Genomic DNA, 27941 nt, shown 5'->3' with positions numbered 1-27941 from the left:
GAGGAGGAGGGGGAGGAGCATGAGGAGGAGGGGGAAGAGACAGCTTGGCCCACTGCTGAGGGTACAGATGCAGCTTGCCTGTCATCCTTTCAGCGTGTATGGCCTGAGGAGGAGGAGGAGGATCCTGAAAGTGATCTTCCTAGTGAGGACAGCCATGTGTTGCGTACAGGTACCCTGGCACACATGGCTGACTTCATGTTAGGATGCCTTTCTCGAGACCCTCGCGTTACACGCATTCTGGCCACTACGGATTACTGGGTGTACACACTGCTCGACCCACGGTATAAGGAGAACCTTTCCACTCTCATACCCAAAGAGGAAAGGGGTTCGAGAGTGATGCTAAACCACAGGACCCTGGTGGACAAACTGATGGTAAAATTCCCATCCGACAGCGCTAGTGGCAGAAGGTGCAGTTCCGAGGGCCAGGTAGCAGGGGAGGCGCAGAGATCAGGCAGCATGTACAGCGCAGGCAGGGGAACATTCTCCAAGGCCTTTGGCAGCTTTATGGATCCCCAGCAAGACTGTGTCACCACTCCCCAGTCAAGGCTGAGTTGGCGGGAGCACTGTAAAAGGATGGTGGGGGAGTACATAGCCGATCGCACAGCCGATCGCACGACCGTCCTCGGTGACGCCTCTGCCCCCTACAACTACTGGGTGTCGAAGCTGGACACGTGGCCTGAACTCGCGCTGTATGCCCTGGAGGTGCTTGCTTGTCCTGCGGCTAGCGTCTTGTCAGAGTTTAGTGCGGCTGGGGGAATCATCACGGATAAGCGTACCCGCCTGTCAACCGGCAGTGCCGACAGGCTTACACTCATCAAGATGAACAAAGCCTGGATTTCCCCAGACTTCTCTTCTCCACCAGCGGACAGCAGCGATACCTAAACAATACGTAGGCTGCACCCGCGGATGGAAGCATCGTTCTCTATCACCATCAAAAACGGGGACCTTTATGCTTCATCAATCTGTGTATTCTATTCATCCTCCTCCTCCTGCTCCTCCTCCTGAAACCTCACGTAATCACGCCGAACGGGCAATTTTTCTTAGGCCCACAAGGCTCAGTCATATAATTTTTATAAACAATCTTTATACGTTTCAATGCTCATTAAAGCGTTGAAACTTTCACCTGAACCAATTTTTATTTTAACTGGGCTGCCTACAGGCCTAGTTACCAATTAAGCCACATTAACCAAAGCGATTAATGGGTTTCACCTGCCCTCTTGGTTGGCCATGGGCAATTTTTCTGAGGTACATTAGTACTGTTGGTACACCAATTTTTTGGGGCCCCCGCCTACAGTGTAATGCAATTAATTTTTTGCCCACCTGCATTAAAGCTGACGTTACCTCAGCTGTGATGGGCAATGCAATGGGATATATTTATGTACCGCCGGTGGCTTCCTGGCACCCACCCATGCTGTGGGTCCACAGGGAGTTGTAACTGCATGTGTCCACTTCTAAAGAACCGTCTGACTGGGGCATGCAGTGTGGGCCGAAGCCCACCTGCATTTAATTGGACGTTACCTCAGCTGTGATGGGCACTGCAATGGGATACATTTATGTACAGCCGGTGGGTTCCAGGGAGCCACCCATGCTGTGGGTGCACACGGAATTCCCATTGCGGAGTTGTACCTGCCTGTGAGTATTTATAAAAAAACGCGGTCTGTCTGGGGCATGCAGACACCTTGACAGAATGAATAGTGTGTGGCACATAGGTTCCCCATTGCTATGCCCACGTGCGCAGCTCCTGCTGGCGGTGGCACAGGATTATATTTCTCATGGCTCCTGTACAGCATTGTGGGCTATCGCCCTGCCCCTTTTAAAGAGGGTCGCTGCCTAGCCGTGCCAACCCTCTGCAGTGTGTGCCTGCGGTTCCTCCTCATGGCAGACGCACTTATAAATAGACATGAGGGTGGTGTGGCATGAGTGCAGCTGAAGGCTGCGCAGGGACACTTTGGTGAGCGCTGTGGACACTGGGTCGTGCGGGGGGGTTGGGCAGCATGTAACCCAGGAGAAGTGCCAGCGGAGTGTCATGCAGGCAGTGATTGTGCTTTGTTGGAGGTAGTGTGGTGCTTAGCTAAGGTATGCATTGCTAATGAGGGCTTTTCAGAAGTAAAAGTTGTTGGGAGGGGGGGGGGGGGCACTCTTGCCGCTATTGTGGCTTAATAGTGGGACCTGGAAACTTGAGATGCAGCTCAACATATAGCCCCTCGCCTGCCCTATCCGTTGCTGTGTCGTTCCCATCACTTTCTTGAATTGCCCAGATTTTCACAAATGAAAACCTTAGCGAGCATCGGCGATATACAAAAATGCTCGAGTCGCCCATTGACTTCAATGGGGTTCGTTACTCTAAACGAACCCTCGAGCATCGCGATAATTTCGTCCCGAGTAACGAGCACCCGAGCATTTTGGTGCTCGCTCATCTCTAATCTCTATGGATGCATTCGATCCACAGTACAGATGCAATTGACATTACATATGGGCACAGATTACATCGTAAGTTGGGAGAGAGAGAAACATATGCTGTCCAAACCCTGTACATCCATGTAGAAATTTTCAGGCATATGCAACCAAACGTAGTTCGTTTCCGTGATCATTCGCAGGTCTTTCGCTGCAGATATCCGCACTCGGAATCTGACCTGCTCGTGTTTCCCGGCCTTAATCTGACAAGCACCAATGAGACTCTGCTTAAGGTGTCTGTTTGGATGTTAAATGGAGCCATTTACTTTTGACCACACTCTTAAGTGGCCGCAGACATTATTGACCATGTCATCTAAGGGGTTACACATACGGGACCAGAGTTGTCTCTCATCCCATATGTTACTGTGATATGCTGGATGTTAGGTAGGGGGGTTGTGCCAAGATATAAAGTTATTCCTATCTATAGAAAAGATGATACCTTTATGATCGGTGGGAAGCAGACTGCTGCAATTGTCCCAGCATGATTGGAGTGGAGGATGCACATGTGTGATGCCACACCATTCATTTCAATGACAGCATTTGAAATAGCTGATTACAAGCATTCGGCATTCTCTGATGCTCACGTTCTGCTCCATTCATGTGGCGACTTTCGGGACCTCTGTGTCGCGTCTTACCGATGTTGGATTGGAGCTGTAGGTATAGTAGCCGAGCTGGTCACTGGAGAGTAGTCGGAATAGCCGGGAGTTGTTATTGAGAAGTCACGGTATGTGGTTCAAATGGATGAGATGGAAGCGTAGTCAATGGAATCCAATGGCAGCAGGAAGTATTGGTATGCTTGTAGAGCAGCTGGATGAAGAGGAGCTTGATCAAGGTGATGGAACCCAATAATCATGCAGTGAAGGAGTGTCAGGGCTAGGCTTATATAGGAAGTCCTAATTAGTAGCAGGGTGGAGCCAGAACACAGAGACAGGAAGTGAATTTAGCAGGACCAAGGAAACATAGAACAAAGCTGGGTTTCAGCAAGGAACTGTCCAAAACCTGGATAGCCTAGCGGAGAGAGCTGCCGACTGGAATACAAGGGGTTGTGAATTCGAGCCCTAACATTCTGCTCTCAGGATTGGTGGAGGTTCCAGTGGTCAGACCTCTACCGATCATACAGTTTTTCCCTATCCTGTGGAGAGGCACAACCCCTTTAAGGCAGACTCCCACAGGCCAAGACGCAGGGCACAGCTCACTGCAGAAAATATAATAGGGTGCTTTTACAAAGGGCGACTGTCAGTTGCTTAAGCACCCAATAGCCCTCTCAATGACTTTTACACAGGAGTTAGAGTTGTTCTCTTCTGGCTGCCTGCCTCCCATCACTGTGAACAGATAGTCATTCATAGATGGAGTGAGAAAGGGCTCATTAGTTGCTTCGTTTCAGTAAGCTGAAATGAAGCAACTAACGACTGAGTAATTTCTTGCTCAGTACTCTGTTGTGTCCCACTTTTAAGCAAGACTATAGTTGGAAATCGTTCATTAGAGCGAATTTTGGCCGATAGTTAGTCCGTGTAAAGGTTGCAGAACTTTGATTACAACAATTAAAGGGAATGCATAATCAGAAATAGATGTCTAATCTCAATCAACTTTTTAAATTATAAATAGAGATGAGCGAGCACCAAAACGCTCGGGTGCTCGTTACTCGAGACAAAATTTTCGCGATGCTCGAGGGTTCGTTTCGAGTAACGAACCCCATTGAAGTCAATGGGCGACTCGAGCATTTTTGTATATCGCCGATGCTCGCTAAGGTTTTCATTTGTGAAAATCTGGGCAATTCAAGAAAGTGATGGGAACGACACAGCAACAGATAGGGCAGGCGAGGGGCTACATGTTGGGCTGCATCTCAAGTTTCCAGGTCCCACTATTAAGCCACAATAGCGGCAAGAGTGCCCCCCCCTCCCAACAACTTTTACTTCTGAAAAGCCCTCATTAGCAATGCATACCTTAGCTAAGCACCACACTACCTCCAACAAAGCACAATCACTGCCTGCATGACACTCCGCTGCCACTTCTCCTGGGTTACATGCTGCCCAACCCCCCCGCACGACCCAGTGTCCACAGCGCACACCAAAGTGTCCCTGCGCAGCCTTCAGCTGCCCTCATAGCCACACCACCCTCATGTCTATTTATAAGTGCGTCTGCCATGAGGAGGAACCGGAGGCACACACTGCAGAGGGTTGGCAGGGCCAGGCAGCGACCCTCTTTAAAAGGGGCGGGGTGATAGCCCATACTGCTGTACAGAAGCAATGAGAAATCCAATCCTATGCGACCTCCATCAGGAGCTGCAAACGTGGGCATAGCAATGGGGAACCCATGTGCCACACACTATTCATTCTGTCAAGGTGTCTGCATGCCCCAGTCAGACCGGGATTTTTTATAAATAGTCACAGGCCGGTACAACTCCGCAATGGGAATTCCGTGTGCACCCACAGCATGGGTGGCTCCCTGGAACCCACCGGCTGTACATAAATGTATCCCATTGCAGTGCCCATCACAGCTGAGGTAACGTCCGATTAAATGCAGGTGGACTTTGGCCCACACTGCATGCCCCAATCTGACCGGGGTTCTTTAGAAGTGGACACATGCAGTTACAACTCCGTGTGGACCGACAGCATGGGTGGGTCCCAGGAAGCCACCGGCGGTAGATAAATATATCCCATTGCATTGCCCATCACAGCTGAGGTAACGTCAGGTTTAATGCAGGTGGGCTTCGGCCCACACTGCATGCCCCAGTCAGACTGGGGTTCTTTAGAAGTGGACACATGGAGTTACAACTCCGTGTGGACCGACAGCATGGGTGGGTCCCAGGAAGCCACCGGCGGTAGATAAATATATCCCATTGCATTGCCCATCACAGCTGAGGTAACATCAGCTTTAATGCAGGTGGGCTAAAAATTAATTGGATTACAATGTGGGCGAGGGCCCCAAAAAATTGGTGTACCAACAGTACAAATGTACTTCAGAAAAATTGCCCATGCCCAACCAAGAGGGCAGGTGAAACCCATTAATCGCTTTGGTTAATGTGGCTTAATTTGTAACTAGGCCTGTAGGCAGCCCAGTTAAAATAAAAATTGGTTCAGGTGCAAGTTTCAACGCTTTATTGAATTGAGAATTAAAACGTATGAACATTGTTTACAAAAGTTATATGACTGAGCCTTGTGGGCCTAAGAAAAATTGCCCGTTCGGCATGATTATGTGAGGTTTTAGGAGGAGGAGCAGGAGGAGGAGGATGAATATAATACACAGATTGATGAAGCTAAAAGGTCCCGGTTTTTTATGGTGATAGAGAACGATGCTTCCATCCGCGGGTGCAGCCTACGTATTGTTTAGGTATCGCTGCTGTCCGCTGGTGGAGAAGAGAACTCTGGGGAAATCCAGGCTTTGTTCATATTTAAGATTGTAAGCCTGTCGGCACTGCCGGTTGACAGGCGGGTACGCTTATCCGTGATGATTCCCCCAGCCGCACTAAACACCCTCTCTGACAAGACACTAGCCGCAGGACAAGCAAGCACCTCCAGGGCATACAGCGCGAGTTCAGGCCACGTGTCCAGCTTCGACACCCAGTAGTTGTAGGGGGCAGAGGCGTCACGGAGGACGGTCGTGCGATCGGCCACATACTCCGTCACCATCCTTTTACAGTGCTCCCGCCAACTCAGCCTTGACTGGGGAGCGGTGACACAGTCTTGCTGGGGAGCCATAAAGCTGGCAAAGGCCTTGGACAGTGTTCCCCTGCCTGTGCTGTATATGCTGCCTGATCTCTGCGCCTCCCCTGCTACCTGGCCCTCGGAACTGCGCCTTCTGCCACTAGCGCTGTCGGATGGGAATTTTACCATCAGTTTGTCTGCCAGGGTCCTGTGGTATAGCATCACTCTTGAACCCCTTTCCTCTTCGGGTATGAGAGTGGAAAGGTTCTCCTTATACCGTGGGTCGAGCAGTGTGTACACCCAGTAATCCGTAGTGGCCAGAATGCGTGTAACGCGAGGGTCACGAGAAAGGCATCCTAACATGAAGTCAGCCATGTGTGCCAGGGTACCTGTACGCAACACATGGCTGTCCTCACTCGGAAGATCATTTTCAGGATCCTCCTCCTCCTCCTCCTCCTCCTCAGGCCATACACGCTGAAAGGATGACAGGCAAGCAGCATGGGTACCCTCAGCAGTGGGCCAAGCTGTCTCTTCCCCCTCCTCCTCATGCTCCTCCTCCTCCTCAACTCGCTGAGATATAGACATGAGGGTGCTCTGACTATCCAGCGACATACTGTCTTCCCCCGCCTCCGTTTCCGAGCGCAAAGCGTCTGCCTTTATGCTTTGCAGGGAACTTCTCAAGAGGCATAGCAGAGGAATGGTGATGCTAATGATTGCAGCATCGCCGCTTACCATCTGGGTAGACTCCTCAAAGTTTCCAAGGACCTGGCAGATGTCTGTCAAACAGGCCCACTCTTCTGTAAAGAATTGAGGAGGCTGACTCCCACTACGCCGCCCATGTTGCAGTTGGTATTCCACTATAGCTCTACGCTGCTCATAGAGCCTGGCCAACATGTGGAGCGTAGACTTCCACTGTGTGGGCACGTCGCACAGCAGTCGGTGCACTGGCAGATTAAACCGATGTTGCAGGGTGGCAGCGTCCGTCTTGGACTTGCGGAAATGTGCGCTGAGCCGGCGCACCTTTCCGAGCAGGTCTGACAAGTGTGGGTAGCTTTTCAGAAAGCGCTGAACCACCAAATTAAAGACATGGGCCAGGCATGGCACATGCGTGAGGCTGCCGAGCTGCAGAGCCGCCACCAGGTTACGGCCGTTGTCACACACGACAATGCCCGGTTGGAGGCTCAGCGGCGAAAGCCAGCGGTCGGTCTGCTCTGTCAGACCCTGCAGCAGTTCGTGGGCCATGTGCCTCTTCTCTCCTAAGCTGAGTAGTTTCAGCACGGCCTGCTGACGCTTGCCCACCGCTGTGCTGCCACGCCACGCAACACCAACTGCTGGCGACGTGCTGCTGCTGACACATCTTGATTGCGAGACAGAGGTTGCGTAGGAGGAGGGTGGTTTAGTGGAGGAAGCATACACCGCCGCAGATACCACCACCGAGCTGGGGCCTGCAATTCTGGGGGTGGGTAGGATGTGAGCGGTCCCAGGCTCTGACTCTGTCCCAGCCTCCACTAAATTCACCCAATGTGCCGTCAGGGAGATATAGTGGCCCTGCCTGCCTGTGCTTCTCCACGTGTCCGTTGTTAAGTGGACCTTGGCAGTAACCGCGTTGGTGAGGGCGCGTACAATGTTGCGGGAGACGTGGTCGTGCAGGGCTGGGACGGCACATCGGGAAAAGTAGTGGCGACTGGGAACTGAGTAGCGCGGGGCCGCCACCGCCATCATGTTTTTGAAAGCCTCCATTTCCACAAGCCTATATGGCAGCATCTGCAGGCTGATCAATTTGGCTATGTGCACGTTTAACGCTTGAGTGTGCGGGTGCGTGGCTGCGTACTTGCGCTTGCGCTCAAACACTTGCGCTAGTGATGGCTGGACGGTGTGTTGAGAGACATTGCTGGATGGGGCCGAGGACAGCGGAGGCGAGGGTGTGGGTGCAGGCCGGGAGACGGTAGTGCCTGTGTCCTGAGAGTGGGGTTGGATCTCAGTGGCATGTTGGGGCACAGGGGGAGAGGCAGTGGTGCAAACCGGAGGCGGTGAACGGCCTTCGTCCCACCTTGTGGGGTGCTTGGCCATCATAGGTCTGCGCATGCTGGTGGTGGCTCCTCGGCTGATCTTGGTGCGAAAAACCTTGCACACCACAGTTCGTCGGTCGTCTGCACTCTCAGTGAAAAACTGCCACACCTTTGAGCACCTCGGCCTCTGCAGGGTGGCATGGCATGAGGGGGCGCTTTGGGAAACAGTTGGTGGATTATTTGGTCTGGCCCTGCCTCTACCCCTGGCCACCGCACTGCCTCTTCCAACCTGCCCAGCTGCTGCACTTGCCTCCCCCTCTGAAGACCTGTCCTCAGTAGGCTTAGCAAACCAGGTGGGGTCTGTCACCTCATCGTCCTGCTGCTCTTCCTCCGAATCCTCTGTGCGCTCCTCCCTCGGACTTACTGCAATTACTACTACCTGAGTGATAGACAACTGTGTCTCATCGTCATCGTCCTCCTCACCCACTGAAAGCTCTTGAGACAGTTGCCGGAAGTCCCCAGCCTCATCCCCCGGACCCCGGGAACTTTCCAAAGGTTGGGCATCGGTCACGACAATCTCCTCCGGTGGGAGAGGAACCATTGCTGCCCATTCTGGGCAGGGGCCCGAGAACAGTTCCTGGGAGTCTGCCTGCTCCTCAGAATGTGTCATTGTAATGGAGTGAGGAGGCTGGGAGGAAGGAGGAGCAGCAGCCAGAGGATTCAGAGTTGCAGCAGTGGACGGCGCAGAATTCTGGGTGGTCGATAGATTGCTGGATGCACTTTCTGCCATCCACGACAGGACCTGCTCACACTGCTCATTTTCTAATAAAGGTCTACCGCGTGGACCCATTAATTGTGAGATTAATCTGGGGACGCCAGAAACGTGCCTCTCTCCTAATCCCGCAGCAGTCAGCTGCGATACACCTGGATCAGGAGCTCGGCCTGTGCCCACACCCTGACTTGGGCCTCCGCGTCCTTGCCCGCGTCCACGTCCTCTAGGCCTACCCCTACCCCTCAGCATGGTGTATTACCAGTAGTGCAGAAACAGAACGCTGTAATTAAATGTGCCGCTTATTGGCCTGTGGTTGGAGGCTGACTTCGCTTACGGAACGCACAGCAGAGCCAGGAGAGAATTTTGCGCAAGCCTGTAGTGAGACGTAGGTGCGTATGACTGAGCTAGTGGAATTCACAGCGCAGAAGCAGTCAAGTGTCCAAAGGCCACTAGTAGGCCTTAAGTATTTTGCTTCTATTTTTTTAAAAGCTGAGATGAGACAGCAGACAGATACTGTAGGCAGCGTATATATGTATACTGTTTCCCTCTGGACGGGATGACGGCGGTGATGTAACGGGCAACGCAGAGCCAGGAGACAATTTTGCGCAAGCCTGCTGTAACACTTAGCTGCGTATTAATTAGGACTACTACCCCCAGCAGAGACGCAGTACACTCAAGACGGTCACAGGCAGCCCAAAGATAGTATTTTTCCCAAATTTGTTTGAAAAAGCCCACTGCCTATATAGACAGTATATCTCTTTCACCTTTCCCACTGTCCCTGCCTCACCAGTACTGGCCCTATATTATGTAAAACTACTGCAGACTGTTTCCCTCTGGACGGGATGACGGCGGTGATGTAACGGGCAACGCAGAGCCAGGAAACAATTTTGCGCAAGCCCGCTGTAACACTTAGCTGCGTAATAATTAGGACTACTACCCCCAGCAGAGGCGCAGTATACTCAAGATGGTCACAGGCAGCCCAAAGATAGTATTTTTCCCAAATTTGTTTGAAAAAGCCCACTGCCTATATAGACAGTATACCTCTTTCCCTGCCTCACCAGTACTGGCCCTATACTATGTACAATGACTGCAGACTGAGGACGCAATGCTCTGCACGCCCGATATACAGAAAAAAAAAAGTGCAACACTGCTAAAAGCAGCCTCAACAGTACTGCACACGGTCAGATGTGGCCCTAAGAAGGACCGTTGGGGTTCTTGAAGCCTAATATTACACCTAACGCTCTCCATATAGCAGCAGCATCAGCAGCACTTTCCCTGATCTCTGTCAGAATGCATCTGTGGCGAGCCGCGGGAGGGGCAGATTTTAATATTCGGGTGTCACCTGATCTCCCCAGCCACTCACTGCAGGGGGGTGGTATAGAGCTGGAACGTCACAGGAGGAAGTTGTAATGCCTTCCATGTCTTTCTATTGGCCAGAAAAGTGCACAAATGTCTCAGAGATGAAAGTGAAAGTAACTCGAACATCGCGTGGTGCTCGTCTCGAGTAACGAGCATCTCGCATCTCGAACACCCTAATACTCGAACGAGCATCAAGCTCGGACGAGTACGTTCACTCATCTCTAATTATAAACATATTTTTATGGCATTTTGTGTTATTTTATGGGGCTAGCCATACAAAAAAAATCTTTAAATGCCTTGCACGCGTTTCACCTGACACTCCTTGTTCTCTATGAGAAGAGACTGTACTCTATCAAGTCCTAGAGACAGTAACAGTTGTCTTTTGAATCATAGAATGGTGGAGATGGAAGGGTCCTTCAGGGTGATCGGTCCAACCCCCTGCTCAGTGCAGGATCACTAAATCATCTCAGACAGATGTCTGTCCAGCCCCTGTTTGAAGACTTCCAGTGAAGGAGAACTCAGCACCTACTGTGGCAACCTATTCCACTCATTGATCACCCCCACTGTCAGAAAGTGAGGGTGACTTTTATTTTGTCGATTTTCTCCTATCCATTGCAGCTGCCTTAAAAATAAACATTGTGATTGCGGACAATACAGATAGGCAGTATGTGCCCAGGAAGTTTTTGGGAAAAAAAATAGTTACAATGAAACTCTTTTACATAAATCCTATCGTTCTGTCGTTTCCTGTGTTTACACTGGATATCATTCATTTTCGCATGATTCAATGATTTTTTGAACGATAATCGTTCCGCGTAAAAGGGCCCTTATCGTTGAACACTTTATTCCGCTATCTGCCTTTCCTGCAACTCCTGAGCTGCTAAACCAACTACTCTGGTTCTACACCACTGGTCATCATACTAAACAAGCTTCAGTTCAGCGATATCAACCAAAATGTAGCACATACCTTGGTTCCTGCAGCTCCATCTCATCTCTTCTCCACTAATCACCAGCGTATAATTCACAATCTCCAGACTCTCCCTGAACAGCATGATGATTCCATCCAAATCTCCCTCACAAAAGCAGCGCAGAATACGCTTATTGTCGCAAGAGTAGCTCCTAAACATTCTATATTGGTGCTCTTCTCTGGACTGCTCGCTGGCAGCGACTCCTGATATCCTCATGCCAGGGACGGGACACGGCATCCTAGGGATAATCTCATCAGCTGGAGATCTTTTATATTTTAATCCATATAGGTTGTACTTTCTTTTTTTATCTAAGTCTGAGGATGATGAAGTAAGTGAGATGTGATGTACTAGACCGAGGATTAGTACAATAAACACTGGCCTGAAATAATGGCAAATAGAGAGACGGGTATGACAAAAAAAAGCAAACGCCAGTACAAAATTCAGAATGGGTCCCTGAGGCTTTTTACTGATGCCGGTCAATATACTAATAACTAGTCAGAACATTATTTATAGTACCAGTGTTTCTGGTGGCACAATGCATCACTTACTAATATAATAATATGTAGTTAAAGGGATTATTTCAACACTGGACAACGGTTGACGATTAGATGAAGGCTGGACTGGTGTTGGTGGCATTAGCACTTGAGATGACAGGATATCACATTCAGGAGATATGAAGGTAGTGGTGAAGGGCTATGCTTCAATGTTGTTGGTCAGTATGCACTGCCAGCTATGTATGTGGACATTTGTGAGGTGTCATTTATTGGAGTCTCCACACAGGTGTGCAGCTGATCACAACATACAGACTGCCAGACTGAGTACTGCTGTATCCATGGAGACTGAGGCCACGGGGGTTTGTGGGGAATGTAGTCTACCCATAATCCCTCATTCAGCTCAGAGACCATGCGACTGATCACATGACAGTGACATCATCACAAGTCCTGTCAGCACACGAGCTATGTATGTGTAAATTTGTAAGGTGTCATTCATTGGAGTCTCCACACAGGTGTGTAGCTGTCTCATAACTAGGTACAAAGTTCCAGACTGAGTACTGCAATATCCATAGCAACTGGGGCCACAGGGGCTTGTGAAGGATGTAGTTCATGCATAATCCCTCATTCAGTGCACAAGGATAAAGGAACTGTGATTATATCACCGTCATGTGATCAGGGGGCAGAACTGAGAGCCGGTAACTGAATACTTGATGGTGACATCACAGGTGCTGTCAGCACACGGCTGCTGTCAGGCTCTGCATGTAACTCATGCAGCACACATGGACTCATGGACAATTGGTCCTTAAGCACTTTGATTAATTGTAATCATACTTAAAGTTATATTGGATTTTTTAACTATTACAATGTATTAAAGCATCTAAGCCAATCATGGCTATGGAAGAAATACTTTGCATGAGTGTTCCAGCTTACTGTATTAACGCTGTATCCACAACTGTCATTTATTTCTATGAGTGTTTTGGAAACAGCAAAGCACAGCCGTGCTGTTTCCATAATCCTAACCCCCGCCTCAGTATTCCACACAAGCCTTCTGTGCAATTTACACAGAGTACTCTACACCCGGCTCCACCTCTGCAGTAATTAGGCATTCTCCAATGTATAACATGCTGTGCTCTTAAAAAGTGAAATAGGCCCCAGGACCAAATTGTCATGTGCAGCGTCCGAGGAGCGGGCCCACAGCCGAGGAGATGGCGGGGTAGATAAAGGATTTCTGTCACGGTGGCTCTACTATCAACTCCCCTGAGGGTAGCTCAGGACCCATGCAAATTACTGCTGGGGGAGATTATAGAAAAAGGGTAACTAGCGGGTACTTTACAGTCTGTTGTCACTCGTGACGCCACTGTTCCTTCCTCTGCGGCGAATCTTGTAGTGAAAATAAAGTAGTCCACACACAAACCTGGAACAGTCGGTAATGTCCGTTTACTTAATTCCAACAAAGCTCCAACGAAGAACAGTAACAGTTCAGAAACACTTTATATTCTCAGAGGGTGGTAAAACAGGGAGGATTTCTCGGGATAATCCAGACATCCCACAGTCACAGTTCTGCTCCCGGTAAACTCTCTTCCTCTCTTACTCTCTACCAGTCATCACTCACTCTTCTGGTGTCCTTTCTCCTTCCATCTCTTTCAGTGTGGATAGCAGCACTGGCACATCCTGGGTAGTGTGAGCCCAGGACAGGCTTCAGACCATCACTCAGTCTCTTCTATTCTGGAACACACAGATCAGGCAGTGTCTGTGTGGCTCACTTGCAAGACTGACACTTCCAAACTGAAGTGTTTTGTCTCTCCCTAGCATCCTCACCAACACACACACATATATATATACACAGTCACATGACATACAAGATACATTTCCCAGACATAGCCCATTCAGTGCTGCAGAGGTGCAATGCACATCAAATGCATACAACATAGAAGACACTGACAATACCATTGCACAAGACAAACATTTAACATTATAGAGGGGCCCTGTTAACTCTGGGCCAGTACAACATGTAAACCAAGAGTAGCTCCAGTAGGCTCTGTGGGATTCCCACATATGTTCTCCCTATAGTTGCCAAAACCTACCCTTTCTATCTGTTCGCAATTTCTTCTTCCAGCGTGATGATGCAGTGCACACGTCAGATGATGCAGTGCACACGTGTCACCATGTATAGCTTCTTTCTTGTAGGACCAGGCTCTACCTGAGCATATTTACTATCTTTTCCCTAAAGTTGACAGTAATAAAGGTGGTCTATTCTGCAGGTAATGACCCCAGCCTGTCCTAATGGTGCGACAGGGCATCTCAACATCCCATCTGTACAACCATCACAGCATAAAAGCACTCATATGCCTTAAAGTGCCTAGGGGGGATGGCCCACATTCCTCAGGTTCAGGCCTAAAAGGGTCCTCCGGCTGGTCCCACCATCCATTTGGAACGCTGGGGTTAGTGATGGATGGAAGGAATGTTGCGTAACCCCTTTCCCTACCTATGGACCTATATTAACCCTCTCCTCTTCCTTGCCTTCCTTTGTACTTCTCCAATGTGTGGAGAAACATGTTGGAGAAGACTCTCGCCTTTCTTGCCCAAAGCCACCCTTCCTGCGATGTTAAGTAATGGCAGATAGGCATCTGGTGCTGTTGATTAGCACAGAGCATCACACTGTTGAAGGTGTCTGTGTCTAACCTGAAGGGCAGGATTTCCATTGCAATGGTTGTGTTCAGACTCTGTGCTCGTGGATGGTAGGGGTGGTATTTTTTTTATGTTCCTATAGCTGGGTGATGGAGTGCTGGCTGCAGTGTTGTCCTGCGCTCAACTGTAGAACGGCCACTGGTTACACTGTGCCTATGGCTAGGTCATGTGATGCAGGTGTCCAATACAAGATAAAAGGATGCACATTACCTCTGCAACAGGCATTATGGTAAATTCAATTTCCCTGCGAGTTTCGCTAAAATTAGCTCAGCCTAACCCAATTCGATTTTGCAAAAAATGAGACAATTTTATCACCCGGCCGATGAGCAGCATTAATACAGATATAACAATTTTGGAAAAACTACTGAGCAGTCTGCCAACTGAATAATCAGTCCGCTTATAGGAACAGTTAACCAATAGAGATGAGCGAACGTACTCGTCCGAGCTTGATGCTCGGGCGAATATTAGGGTGTTCGGGATGCTCGTTACTCTTAACGAGCACCACGCGATGTTCGGGTTACTTTCACTTTCATCCCTGAGATGTTAGCGCGCTTTTCTGGCCAATTGAAAGACAGGGAAGGCATTACAACTTCCCCCTGTGACGTTCCAGCCCTATACCACCCCCCTGCTGTGAGTGGCTGGGGAGATCAGATGTCACCCGAGTATAAAAATCGGCCCCTCCCGCGGCTCGCCTCAGATGCGTTGTGAGTTAGCTGAGGGAAAGTGCTATTGTGTTGGAGCTGCTGTAGGGAGAGTGTTAGGAGTGAGTGTAGGCTTCAAGAACCCCAACGGTCCTTCTTAGGGCCACATCTATCCGTGTGCAGTACTGTGGAGGCTGCTGTTAGCAGTGTTGCACTTTTTTTTTTTTTTTTCATATTCGGCCGTGCAGAGCATTGCGCCCTGCAGTAATACTACAGGGACAGAAGTGGTGGTTAGGCAGGGAGAGTGTTAGGAGTGAGTGTAGGCTTCAAGAACCCCAACGGTTAGCAGTGTTGCACATTTTTTTTTTTCAAAATCGGCTGTGCAGAGCATTGCGCCCTGCAGTAATACTACAGGGACAGAATTGTGTAGGCAGGGCCAGAAGACATATATTATTGATTGAATATAGTCAGTGGGCCTTCCCTTTAAAAAAAAAAAGGGAAAAATTCTATTTGGCCTGCAGGCTTGCGCCAATTTATTTCCTGGCTGGGAAATCACCGCTCTGCTGCAGTTAATATAACACTGCAGTTCTGTGACACACAGCAGGGCCACAGAACACATTTGTTAATTGATTGAATATAGTCAGTGGGCCTTCCCTTTAAAAAAAAAAGGGAAAAATTCTATTTGGCCTGCAGGCTTGCGCCAACTTATTTCCTGGCTGGGAAATCACTGGTAATACAGCATACTGAGGGGTAGGGGTAGACCTAGAGGACGTGGACGCGGCCGAGGACGCGTAGGCCGAGCTCCTGATCCAGGTGTATCGCAGCCGACTGTTTCACGATTAGGAGAGAGGCACGTTTCTGGCGTCCCCACATTCATCGCCCAATTAATGGGTCCACGCGGGAGACCTTTATTAGAAAATGAGCAGTGTGAGCAGGTCCTGTCGTGGATGGCAGAAAGTGCTTCGAGCAAGCTATCATCCACCCACAGTTCGGCGCCGTCCAGTGCTGCAAATCCGAATCCTCTGGCTGCTGCTCCTCCTTCCTCCCAGCCTCCTCACTCCACTACAATGACACATGCTCAGGAGCGGGAAGACTCCCAGGAACTGTTCGCGGGCCCCTGCTCAGATTGGGCAGCAGTGGTTCCTCTCCCACCAGAGGAGTTTATCGTCACTGATGCCCAACCATTGGAAAGTTCCCGAGGTCCGGGGGATGAGGCTGGGGACTTCCGGCAACTGTCTCAAGACCTTTCAGTGGGTGAGGAGGACGATGACGATGAGACACAGTTGTCTTGCAGTGAGGTAGTAGTAAGGGCAGTAAGTCCGAGGGAGGAGCGCACAGAGGATTCGGAGGAAGAGCAGCAGGACGATGAGGTGACTGACCCCACCTGGTGTGCAACGCTTACTCAGGACAGGTCTTCAGAGGGGGAGGCAAGGGCAGCAGCAGGGCAGGTTGCAAGAGGCAGTGCGGTGTCCAGGGGTAGAGGCAGGGCCAGACCGAATAATCCACCAACTGTTTCCCAAAGCGCACCCTCGCACCATGCCACCCTGCAGAGGCCGAGGTGCTCTAAAGTCTGGCAGTTTTCACAGAGACGCCTGACGACCGACGAACAGTGGTGTGCAAACTTTGTCGCGCCAAGATCAGCCGGGGAGCCACCACCAACAGCCTCACCACAACCAGCATGCGCAGACATATGATGGCCAAGCACCCCACAATGTGGGACGAAGGCCGTTGACCGCCTCCAGTTTGCACCGCTGCCTCTCCCCCTGTGCCCCAACCTGCCACTGAGATCCAACCCCCCTCTCAGGACACAGGCACTACCGTCTCCTGGCCTGCACCCACACCCTCACCTCCGCTGTCCTCGGCCCCATCCACCAATGTCTCGCACCGCACCGTCCAGCCGTCGCTAGCGCAAGTGTTTGAGCGGAAGCGCAAGTACGCCGCCACGCACCCGCACGCTCAAGCGTTAACCGTCCACATAGCCAAATTTATCAGCCTTGAGATGCTGCCGTATAGGGTTGTGGAAATGTAGTCCTTCAAAAGTATGATGGCGGCGGCGGCCCCGCAATACTCAGTTCCCAGTCGCCACTACTTTTCCCGATGTGCCATCCCAGCCCTGCACGACCACGTCTCCCGCAACATTGTACGCGCCCTCACCAATGCGGTTAGTGGCAAGGTCCACTTAACAACGGACACGTGCACAAGCACAGGCGGGCAGGGCCACTACATCTCCCTGACGGCACATTGGGTGAATTTAGTGGAGGCTGGGACAGAGTCAGAGCCTGGGACCGCTCACGTCCTACCCACCCCCAGAATTGCGGGCCCCAGCTCGGTGGTGGTATGTTCGGCGGTGTATGCTTCCTCCACTAAAGCACCCTCCTCCTCCTCCTCCTCCTCAACCTCTGTCTCGCAATCTAGATGTGTCAGCAGCAGCAGGACGTCGCCAGCAGTCGGTGTCGCGCGGCGTGGTAGCACAGCGGTGGGCAAGCGTCAGCAGGCCGTGCTGAAACTACTCAGCTTAGGAGAGAAGAGGCACACGGCCCACAAACTGCTGCGGGGTCTAACAGAGCAGACCGACCGTTGGCTTGCGCCGCTGAGCCTTCAACCGGGCATGGTCGTGTGTGACAACGGCCGTAACCTGGTGGCGGCTCTGCAGGTCGGCAGCCTCACGCACGTGCCATGCCTGGCCCACGTCTTTAATTTGGTGGTTCAGCGCTTTCTGAAAAGCTACCCACGCTTGTCAGACCTGCTCGTAAAGGTGCGCCGGCTCTGTGCACATTTCCGCAAGTCCCACACGGACGCTGCCACCCTGCAGACACTGCAACATCGGTTTAATCTGCCAGTGCACCGACTGCTATGCGACGTGCCCACACGGTGGAACTCTACGCTCCACATGTTGGCTAGGCTCTATGAGCAGCGTAGAGCTATAGTGGAATACCAACTCCAACATGGGCGGCGCAGTGGGAGTCAGCCTCCTCAATTATTTTCAGAAGAGTGGGCCTGGTTGGCAGACATCTGCCAGGTCCTTGGAAAGTTTGAGGAGTCTACCCAGGTGGTGAGCGGCGATGCTGCAATCATTAGCGTCACCATTCCTCTGCTATGCCTCTTGAGAAGTTCCCTGCAAAGCATAAAGGCAAATGCTTTGCGCTCGGAAACGGAGGCGGGGGAAGACAGTATGTCGCTGGATAGTCAGAGCACCCTCCTGTCTATATCTCAGCGCGTTGAGGAGGAGGAGGAGGAGGATGAGGAGGATGAGGAGGAGGGGGAAGAGACAGCTTGGCCCACTGCTGACGGTACCCATGCTGCTTGCCTGTCATCCTTTCAGCGTGTATGGCCTGAGGAGGAGGAGGCGGAGGAGGAGGCGGAGGAGGAGGCGGAGGAGGAGGCGGAGGAGGAGGCGGAGGAGGATCCTGAAAGTGATCTTCCTAGTGAAGACAGCCATGTGTTGCGTACAGGTACCCTGGCACACATGGCTGACTTCATGTAAGGATGCCTTTCTCGTGACCCTCGTGTTGCACGCATTCTGGCCACTACGGATTACTGGGTGTACACACTGCTCGACCCACGGTATAAGGAGAACCTTTCCACTCTCATTCCCAAAGAGGAAAGGGGTTCGAGAGTGTTGCTATACCACAGGACCCTGGCGGACAAGCTGATGGTAAAATTCGCATTCGACAGCGCTAGTGGCAGAAGGTGCAGTTCCGAGGGCCAGGTAGCAGGGGAGGTGCGGAGATCGAGCAGCATGTTCAGCACAGGCAGTGCAACACTCTTTAAGGCCCTGGACAGCTTTATGGCTCCCCACCAAGGCTGTGTCACCGCTCCCCAGTCAAGGCTGAGTCAGCGGGAGCACTGTAAAAGGATGGTGAGGGAGTACGTAGGTGATCGCACGACCGTCCTCCGTGACGCCTCTGCCCCCTACAACTACTGGGTGTCGAAGCTGGACACGTGGCCTGAACTCGCGCTGTATGCCCTGGAGGTGCTTGCTTGTCCTGCGGCTAGCGTCTTGTCAGAGAGGGTGTTTAGTGCGGCTGGGGGAATCATCACAGATAAGCGTACACGCCTGTCAACCGACAGTGCCGACAGGCTTATACTCATCAAGATGAACAAAGCCTGTATTTCCCCAGACTTCTCTTCTCCACCAGCGGACAGCAGCGATACCCTAAGCAATACGTAGGCTGCACCCGCGGATGGAACCTACGTTCTCTCTCACCATCCAAAATGGGGACATTTTTGCTTCATCATTCTGTGTATAATATTCCTCCTCCTCCTCCTGCTCCTCCTCCTGAAACCTCACGTAATCACGCCGAACGGGCAATTTTTCTTTGGGCCACAAGGCTCACTCATCATTTTTCCAAACAATTTTTATACGTTTCAATGCTCTTACAAGCGATGAAACTTTAACTTGAACCAATTTTTCGTTAAACTGGGCTGTCTCCAGGCCTAGTTACCACTTAAGCCACATTAACCAAAGCGATTAATGGGTTTCCCCTGCCATCTTGGTTGGGCATGGCCAATTTTTTCTGAGGTACATTAGTACTGTTGCTGCACCAATTTTTTTGGGCCCTCACCTACAGTGTAATCATTGTAATTTCTATGTTCTTCGCCTGCACTCATGGTACAGAAAGGTGTGTGGGGTTGGCCTACACTTTTGCTACATAAATGTAACTGGGGCCTTGTCTATACTGCAGCTACTGAAATGTGAAAGAGACTGTTATCTCTCTAAACTGCTGCAATGGGAATTGTTACTGGGGCTTGTCTTGAGTGCTACTATTACTGAAATGGAACTAAGACTGCGCTCCTCCTATACTGCTGCTTCGGAATTGTTACTGGGGCCTGTCTTGAGTGCTACTATTACTGAAATGGAACTAAGACTGCGCTCCCCCTATACTGCTGCTAGTGATATGTTAGTGGGGCCTGTCCCTAATACTACTGCTGAAATGTTAATTCTGGGCTCTGCCTATACCGCAGCTAATGGTATGTCACTGGGGTGTGGAAACAGAGGCTTCACAAAGACCTGATGGCGGCGAGGCCACTTCCCACCAACGCTGTTACTGTTAAGGTGCATATAACCACGGACACGTGGAGAGGACACATAGTGCCTCCAAAACGTCCCCCTCCTCCTCCAACAATGAAAACATTCTTGGCAAATACCTTTGCATTGGTCCGTCTGGTGGCAGTCCAAGAATTTCACCTTTAACGACACAACAAGAGAGCACCACCACCATCCCCCCGCCACGGACCACTTAATCATGGCCACATTCCGAAAACCAACTACATAAAACCGCACTACTAGGTCCGCAGTCACCACCACATTACCACCAACGAGGTTACTGTTAAGGTACATATTACCAGTCTGACTGGGGCATGCAGTGTGGGCCAAAGCCCACCTGTATTGTATCTGACGTTAGCTCTGCTGAGTAGGGCACTGCAATGGGATATATTTATGTACCACCGGTGGGTTCCAGGGAGCCACCCATGCTGTAGGTGCACACGGAGTTTAACCTACATCTGTCCACTTCTAAAGAACCCCAGTCTGACTGGGGCATGCAGTCTGGGCCGAAGCCCACCTGTATTGTATCTGACGTTAGCTCTGCTGAGTAGGGCACTGCAATGGGATATATTTATGTACCACCGGTGGGTTCCTGGCACCCACCCATGCTGTAGGTGCACACGGAGTTTAACCTACATCTGTCCACTTCTAAAGAACCCCAGTCTGACTGGGGCATGCAGTGTGGGCCGAAGCCCACCTGCATTGAGCACGACATTACCTCAGCTGTGTTGGGCAATGCAATGGGATATATTTATGTACCGCTGGTGGCTTCCTGGCACCCACCCATGCTGTAGGTGCACACGGAGTTTAACCTACATCTGTCCACTTCTAAAGAACCCCAGTCTGACTGGGGCATGCAGTGTGGGCCGAAGCCCACCTGTATTGTATCTGACGTTAGCTCTGCTGAGTAGGGCACTGCAATGGGATATATTTATGTACCACCGGTGGGTTCCTGGCACCCACCCATGCTGTAGGTGCACACGGAGTTTAACCTACATCTGTCCACTTCTAAAGAACCCCAGTCTGACTGGGGCATGCAGTCTGGGCCGAAGCCCACCTGTATTGTATCTGACGTTAGCTCTGCTGAGTAGGGCACTGCAATGGGATATATTTATGTACCACCGGTGGGTTCCAGGGAGCCACCCATGCTGTAGGTGCACACGGAGTTTAACCTACATCTGTCCACTTCTAAAGAACCCCAGTCTGACTGGGGCATGCAGTGTGGGCCGAAGCCCACCTGCATTGAGCACGACATTACCTCAGCTGTGTTGGGCAATGCAATGGGATATATTTATGTACCGCCGGTGGCTTCCTGGCACCCACCCATGCTGTAGGTGCACACGGAGTTTAACCTACATCTGTCCACTTCTAAAGAACCCCAGTCTGACTGGGGCATGCAGTGTGGGCCGAAGCCCACCTGTATTGTATCTGACGTTAGCTCTGCTGAGTAGGGCACTGCAATGGGATATATTTATGTACCACCGGTGGGTTCCTGGCACCCACCCATGCTGTAGGTGCACACGGAGTTTAACCTACATCTGTCCACTTGTAAAGAACCCCAGTCAGACTGGGGCATGCAGTGTGGGCCGAAGCCCACCTGCATTAACTACGACATTACCTCAGCTGTGATGGGCAATGCAATGGGATACATTTATGTACAGCAGGTGGGTTCCAGGGAGCCACCCATGCTGTGGGTGCACACGGAATTCCCATTGCGGAGTTGTACCTGCCTGTGACTATTTATAAAAAAACGCGGTCTGACTGGGGCGTGCAGACACCTTGACAGAATGAATAGTGTGTGGCACATAGGTTCCCCATTGCTATGCCCACGTGTGCAGCTCCAGATGGAGGTGGCACAGGATTGGATTTTTCATTTCTTCTGTACAGCATTGTGGACTATCGGCCCGCCCTTTTTATGGGGGGGTCGCTGCCTAGCCATGCCAACCCTCTGCAGTGTGTGCCTGCGGTTCCTCTGGCAGACGCACTTATAAATAGACATGAGGGTGGCGTGGCATGAGGGCAGCTGAAGGCTGGGCAGGGACAGTTTGGTGTGCGCTGTGAACACTGGGTCGTGTGGGGGATTTGGCAGCATGTAACCCAGGAGAAGTGGCAGCGGAGTGTCATGCAGGCAGTGATTGTGCTTTGTTGCAGGTAGTGTGGTGCTTAGCTAAGGTATGCCATGCTAATGAGGGCTTTTCAGAAGTAAAAGTTGTTGGGAGGGGGGGGGCCCACTCTTGCCGGTATTGTGGCTTAATAGTGGGACCTGTGAACTTGAGATGCAGCCCAACATGTAGCCCCTCGCCTGCCCTATCCGTCACTGTGTCGTTCCCATCACTTTCTTGAATTGCCCAGATTTTCACACATGAAAACCTTAGCGAGCATCGGCGAAATACAAAAATGCTCGAGTCGCCCATTGACTTCAATGGGGTTCGTTACTCGAAACGAACCCTCGAGCATCACGATAAATTTGTCTCGAGTAACGAGCACCCGAGCATTTTGGTGCTCGCTCATCTGTATTAACCAACAATAAAAGATACAGTTGAAGTTGAATTGCTGCCAGAATGGAGAGCACACAGTTTACCTTTGTTATACACTGGCAGCAACTCAGGAGTAACTACAGTGTTTCCCCAAAAATAAGACTGTCTTATATTAATTTTTGTTCAAAAAGGTTTAACTTTTTTACATGTATAGCTGCCTGGACACTATTTAAATTGACTTTTTAAATTAACTGTTAGCAGGGCTTAAATTTGGAGTAGGGCTTATATTTCAAGCATCCTCAAAAAGCCTGAAAAATCATTTTGCATCCTCAAAAATTCTGGAAAAACATGCTATGTCTTATTTTCAGGGAAACAGGGTTGCTGCCATTGTTCAGTCTGTAATTAAGTGACACTCTATGCTTAATGCTAAATTTGGTGCAACGTTTTATCTCTGCATGTCTGGGATACGGGAGGTGCATGTTAACCCAATATAATGCCCCCTGGTAAAGATGTTTGTGCAGGGATTCCAACAATCCATAAAATCATGCACACTCTAAAAATAAAGTACTTTTGTCTATAATTGGTTTTAAACCAGAGGTTGTATAGGTACAGCAATTTTGATTGTAATTATAAAGTCCCCTGGTGCAAGCACCGAGTCGCGACCAACTCCTAGGGTGACGTCACATCGTAACGTTTTCTTGGCAGACTGTTTTTGCAGGGTGGTTTGCCAATGCCTTCCCCAATAGTTCTCAGTAAGTGCTGGTAATGTGTTCCTATCACCATTCTGAGCTACAGTGGATATAAAAAGTCTATACAATCCTGGTAAAATGACATGTTTTGCCATGTTAAAAAATCTGTCGAAGATCAATCATTTCAGATTTATTTCCACCTCCAATGGGACCCGTTATCTGTACAATTCTATTGAAAAACAAGATGAAAACTTTTAAGGTTGAACCCCTCCCCCCCCAAAACTAAAATAATGTGGTTGCATAAGTATAAACACCCTTTTATATTTGTGGATATGATTGTGTCCAGAATTAGCCAATCACATTTAAACTCATGATAAATAGTAGTCAGGACTCCGCTGCATTTGTGTTAAGCGATTCGGATTTACCCCATATAAAGTTCAGCTTTTCTTGTAGGATTTTCCAGACATTTTCTTAGTGGCATTTTTCAGCAAAAGCCGTAAAGAGCTTACAATACATCAAAGGGATCAGATTGTTGAAAGGTATTGTTATGTTTGTGCAGGATATGTGAACAGCGACCTACACTAGTGTAATATATTTATAGCTAGAGGGATGACAGACTGAACACAGAGATCACCGAACAGATCAAAGAAGAAACAAAGTAAGGGAAAAGGAGAACTCTGACCCTACACCACAGTAGTAGGGAAACCTTACCTAAAAGCGGGGCGATCGACCTGACAAGGACGGCCCCACACAGGAATTTACGTTAAATCTGAATTGTTCTAGGAATAAATAGGGAAAGAGGCAGGGAACACTAGACAGGGTCTGAGCAGCTCCAGACACAGAAAACTGCAAGCAGAACATAGTTCAGAATGGGCACTGCCCACCTACGGATGGTGGGGATTCGGACATGAAGCAAACAGGACTTCGTTCTTGCTGACCAGGCTTCTGCACACCTACAGACAGAGGGGAATTGAGACCTAACCCTAACAGAACATAGTTCACACTGACCAGCTGTCTGCATACTTACAGATGGAGGAGGGGATCCAGGCATTCAACACTACATCAGATGGAGTTCAGACCAGACAGTAAACCAAACAGATCCACATGCATGCAGTTCTATCACCAGGGTACAGAAAGGAGATGATGAGATATGTATAATGAGCACAGGGAAGACAGTCATCAAGAAGTGGATTACATTTGGGACAACAATGACATTACCAAGAACTGAACGTTCCACAAAAATTGATGAAGAGACCAGAAGAAAATTGGTCCTGGAGGCTGCCAAGAGGCCTACAGCATGAATTTCTGGTAAGTACTGGTTGTGTAGTGCATGTGACAATCATCTCCCATATTCTTCATATGTCTGGGCTGTGGGTTAGGGTGGCAAGACAGAAGCCTTTTCTTTTTTTTTTTCAAATCAAATTTTTATTAGATTTTTTATATAAACATACAAGGTATGGGCATGCCTCAACACATATGTAATACCGCAAATACAACAACCTTTTTGCTCCAGCAACCCTGGCTCTGCATTGACAACGTTACATAAAGGCTTTAACGAGAGATCAGGGGATTGAAAACCAGCGCGCGTCCGCTGCCCAAGTGGTCCCTGTGGACCCTCCGGACTGGAGGATCCACCCAACCTTTTACACAACACATATTGGGAAAAGTGGGTCGGGTAGGAGGGGAGGGGGATAGGAGGGTAGGGGGGTCTTGGTAACTGCACTTACTGTTGAGAGAAAACGTCTAGGAGCCTCAACTCACGCCAGGGATGCCACGTTATAATGAATTTGTCATGTGTATTATTCTGCCAGCTCGCCAGTTCCTCAAGATTATAAATCCAATCCACCTTCTCTTTCCAGTGTGAAAGAAGGGGGGGTGCCTCAGACTTCCAGGACAGCGGGATCAGGGCTTTGGCCACATCTATCAACTGGGCCACCAATCTGTCCCTCCGTAGGTGAAACACTTGGGAGGGTTTCCACAGGAAGACTATCTCCGGCATTAGAATAAAGTTTTGCTTAATTTCACACAGCACCTCGCTCACTCCCCTCCAGAAGGACCCAAGTCCCCTGCAGGACCACCATATATGTAGGTAGGACCCCACTTCGGCGTCACACCTCCAACATCTGTTATGTGGCGCCAACTTGTATGCAGCCAACCACTGTGGTGTTTTGTACCAACGTACTAATAATTTGTAATGGGATTCTTGGGCAAGTATACATGGGGAAAGGCCGCAGGAGTTGGACAAAATTAGATTAATATCTGAAGATGTCAACGAGATGCTCAGTTCCTTCTCCCAAGAGGCGAGAAATCCTGGCTTGATTATAGCATGCGGCACAATAAAATGGCCGCGGAGCTGCGAAATTCTTCTTGCCCTGGGGTTGGGCTCGATTAAAGCGCGTTCAAAGGGGGTTTTGGGCCTGGTAGATGCAAAAGCTTTAAGAAAGTCCTCCATGACCCTTGTAACCGTGGCTTTCACCTAGAAGGAGGGAGACCAATCCGTCTGGATTTTTTGCAAGATATCTACAGCCGGCAGGTGAGCCAGCGCCTGAAGGTCCCCCACCGTAAGGTGGTTAAATTTTTTCCAGACCGAGGAGGTAGTGGGATCTTCTGGTAACCTCATGTAATCGTGTATTAAACTAAGTGGAGCCACCGGGGAGGGCTCTGGTGACAGAGTCCCCTTCAGTTTATTCCACACTTCGCACGGTCCTTTCAGAAGAGGAGAGAACCCTTTTGCCAAGTATCTTTTCTTCTCAGGAAACCATAGGTCTTTCTGAGAACCACTGTAGGTATGGGCCAATGCCAGATTAGTAAGTATCCTGTCCCCTGACGGACACGCCAAGTCCATCCAGTAGTTCAACTGGGCTGCACGGTAATAATCCTGGACATTCGGGAGGCCTATACCTCCCTCCGATCTCCTTTTGATCATTAGGCTGTAAGCCAATCTGGGTCTCCTTTGCCTCCAAACGAAGGCCGCAAAGACCGTGCGAATCGTTTTAAAGAAACTGGGAGGTATATAGATCGGTAGCATTCTGATCTTATAAAGGATAATCGGAAGGATGTATGATTTGAGGATATTGCGTCTTCCAAACCAAGATATACAGGGTATGTCATAATCTTTCACAAGCTTTCTAACCTGGTCCAGTAGCGGAACGAAATTAGTTGCATATATATCCTCTATTTTTTGTGGGATTTTAATTCCCAGATAATCCATGGCTGTCTCCGACCAGACGAACGGTGAAGAACTAGCTAAGTTTTTGCCAACTGCATGTGGGACCGAGACATTTAGAACCATGGACTTGTCGAAATTAATTTTAAAATTTGATAATTCACCATAGGCGTTTAGTGTTTCGACAAGTCTACGGAGACCCTCCTCGGGGTTGGTGATAATAAAGACGATGTCATCCGCAAAAGCCGCGGAAGACAACCGATCGTTTCCAACCGCTAGGCCTTCTATCTTTGGGTCCTGTCTGACCTGAACAAGGAGGGGCTCCAGAGCCAAAATGAACAGCGAGGGCGATAAAGGACACCCTTGACGTGTGCCATTATTAATTTCAAAAGGGGGGGACATAGTGTCGTTAACCTTAATTCTGGCATGTGGAGCGGCGTACAGAGAAAAGATGGCTGTTACAAAACTATCCGGGATATTGTAATTTAGTAGGGTGGTTTTCATGTACTGCCAATTGACCCGGTCAAAAGCTTTCTCTGCATCGGTTCCCACGAATACCATGGGGATATTCTGTGATTGCGCGTATCGGGAAGCATGTAGAAGTCTCCTGCAGTTATCTTTACCCTCCCTTCTTTTTACAAAGCCCGCTTGCTCCTTGCCAACAAGATCGGGGATAAATTTGTCGAGTCTTCTGGCCAGTAGCTTAGCCCATAGCTTGGCATCAAGATTAATAAGGGAAATAGGTCTGTAGTTGCTACAGAGAACAGGATCTCTTTTTTCTTTGGGAATTAAAGTAATGTGGGCTTCCTGAGCCTGTCTAGGGAGAGGGGCCCCACCTAGCAAGGAGTTAAATAAATCCGTCATCTTGGGCACCAGGATATCCTGGAGGGCCTTATAGTAAGCCCGTCCGGGCCAGGACTTTTATTAGGGGGGGAGGAAGCTAATATCTCCTTAACTTCTGCTTGTGTGACCGGAGTCAACAGAGAGTTAGCGTTTGCTTCGCTCAACTTCGGTAGAGGAATCCGACGGAGGAAAGACTCAATCCTGTCTTTTGCTAACAGGGCTTCTTCTGAGGAAGTTTGTTTATCCAAATTATATAAGCCTGAGTAATAATGTTGAAATTCTTTAGCTATTTCGTTAGTGTCCATTGATATTTTCCCAGTATGGGTTTTAATGGCAGTTATTGTGTTTTTGGTCTTTGCTTTTTTGATTAGTGAGGACGTAAATTTACTTCCTTTGTTGCCCTGTATATAGATTATATGCTTCCAGAACAAGTGTTTTTTATTAAATTTTGCGTTAAGACAGAGTTGGAGATCTTTTCTTAATTCCGTCAGCTTTCCCAATTCCGTTTTCACTTGGGAGAGTTTTACCTTTTGCTCAATGGTGGCAATTTGGGTTAATTTTTCGTCTATCTCCTTTTGCGCTATTTTCTTGGCCCTGGAGCCCATAGCGATCAACAGGCCCCTAACATATGCCTTGTGGGTTTCCCACACAGTTGGCACGTTCACCTCTCCCCCAGAGTTTAGCTGGAAGAAT

The sequence above is a fragment of the Eleutherodactylus coqui genome, chromosome 8, assembly GCF_035609145.1.
Source record: "Eleutherodactylus coqui strain aEleCoq1 chromosome 8, aEleCoq1.hap1, whole genome shotgun sequence".
In the NCBI taxonomy this organism is placed as follows: domain Eukaryota; kingdom Metazoa; phylum Chordata; class Amphibia; order Anura; family Eleutherodactylidae; genus Eleutherodactylus; species Eleutherodactylus coqui.
Note: the sequence above shows the minus strand (reverse complement) of the source record.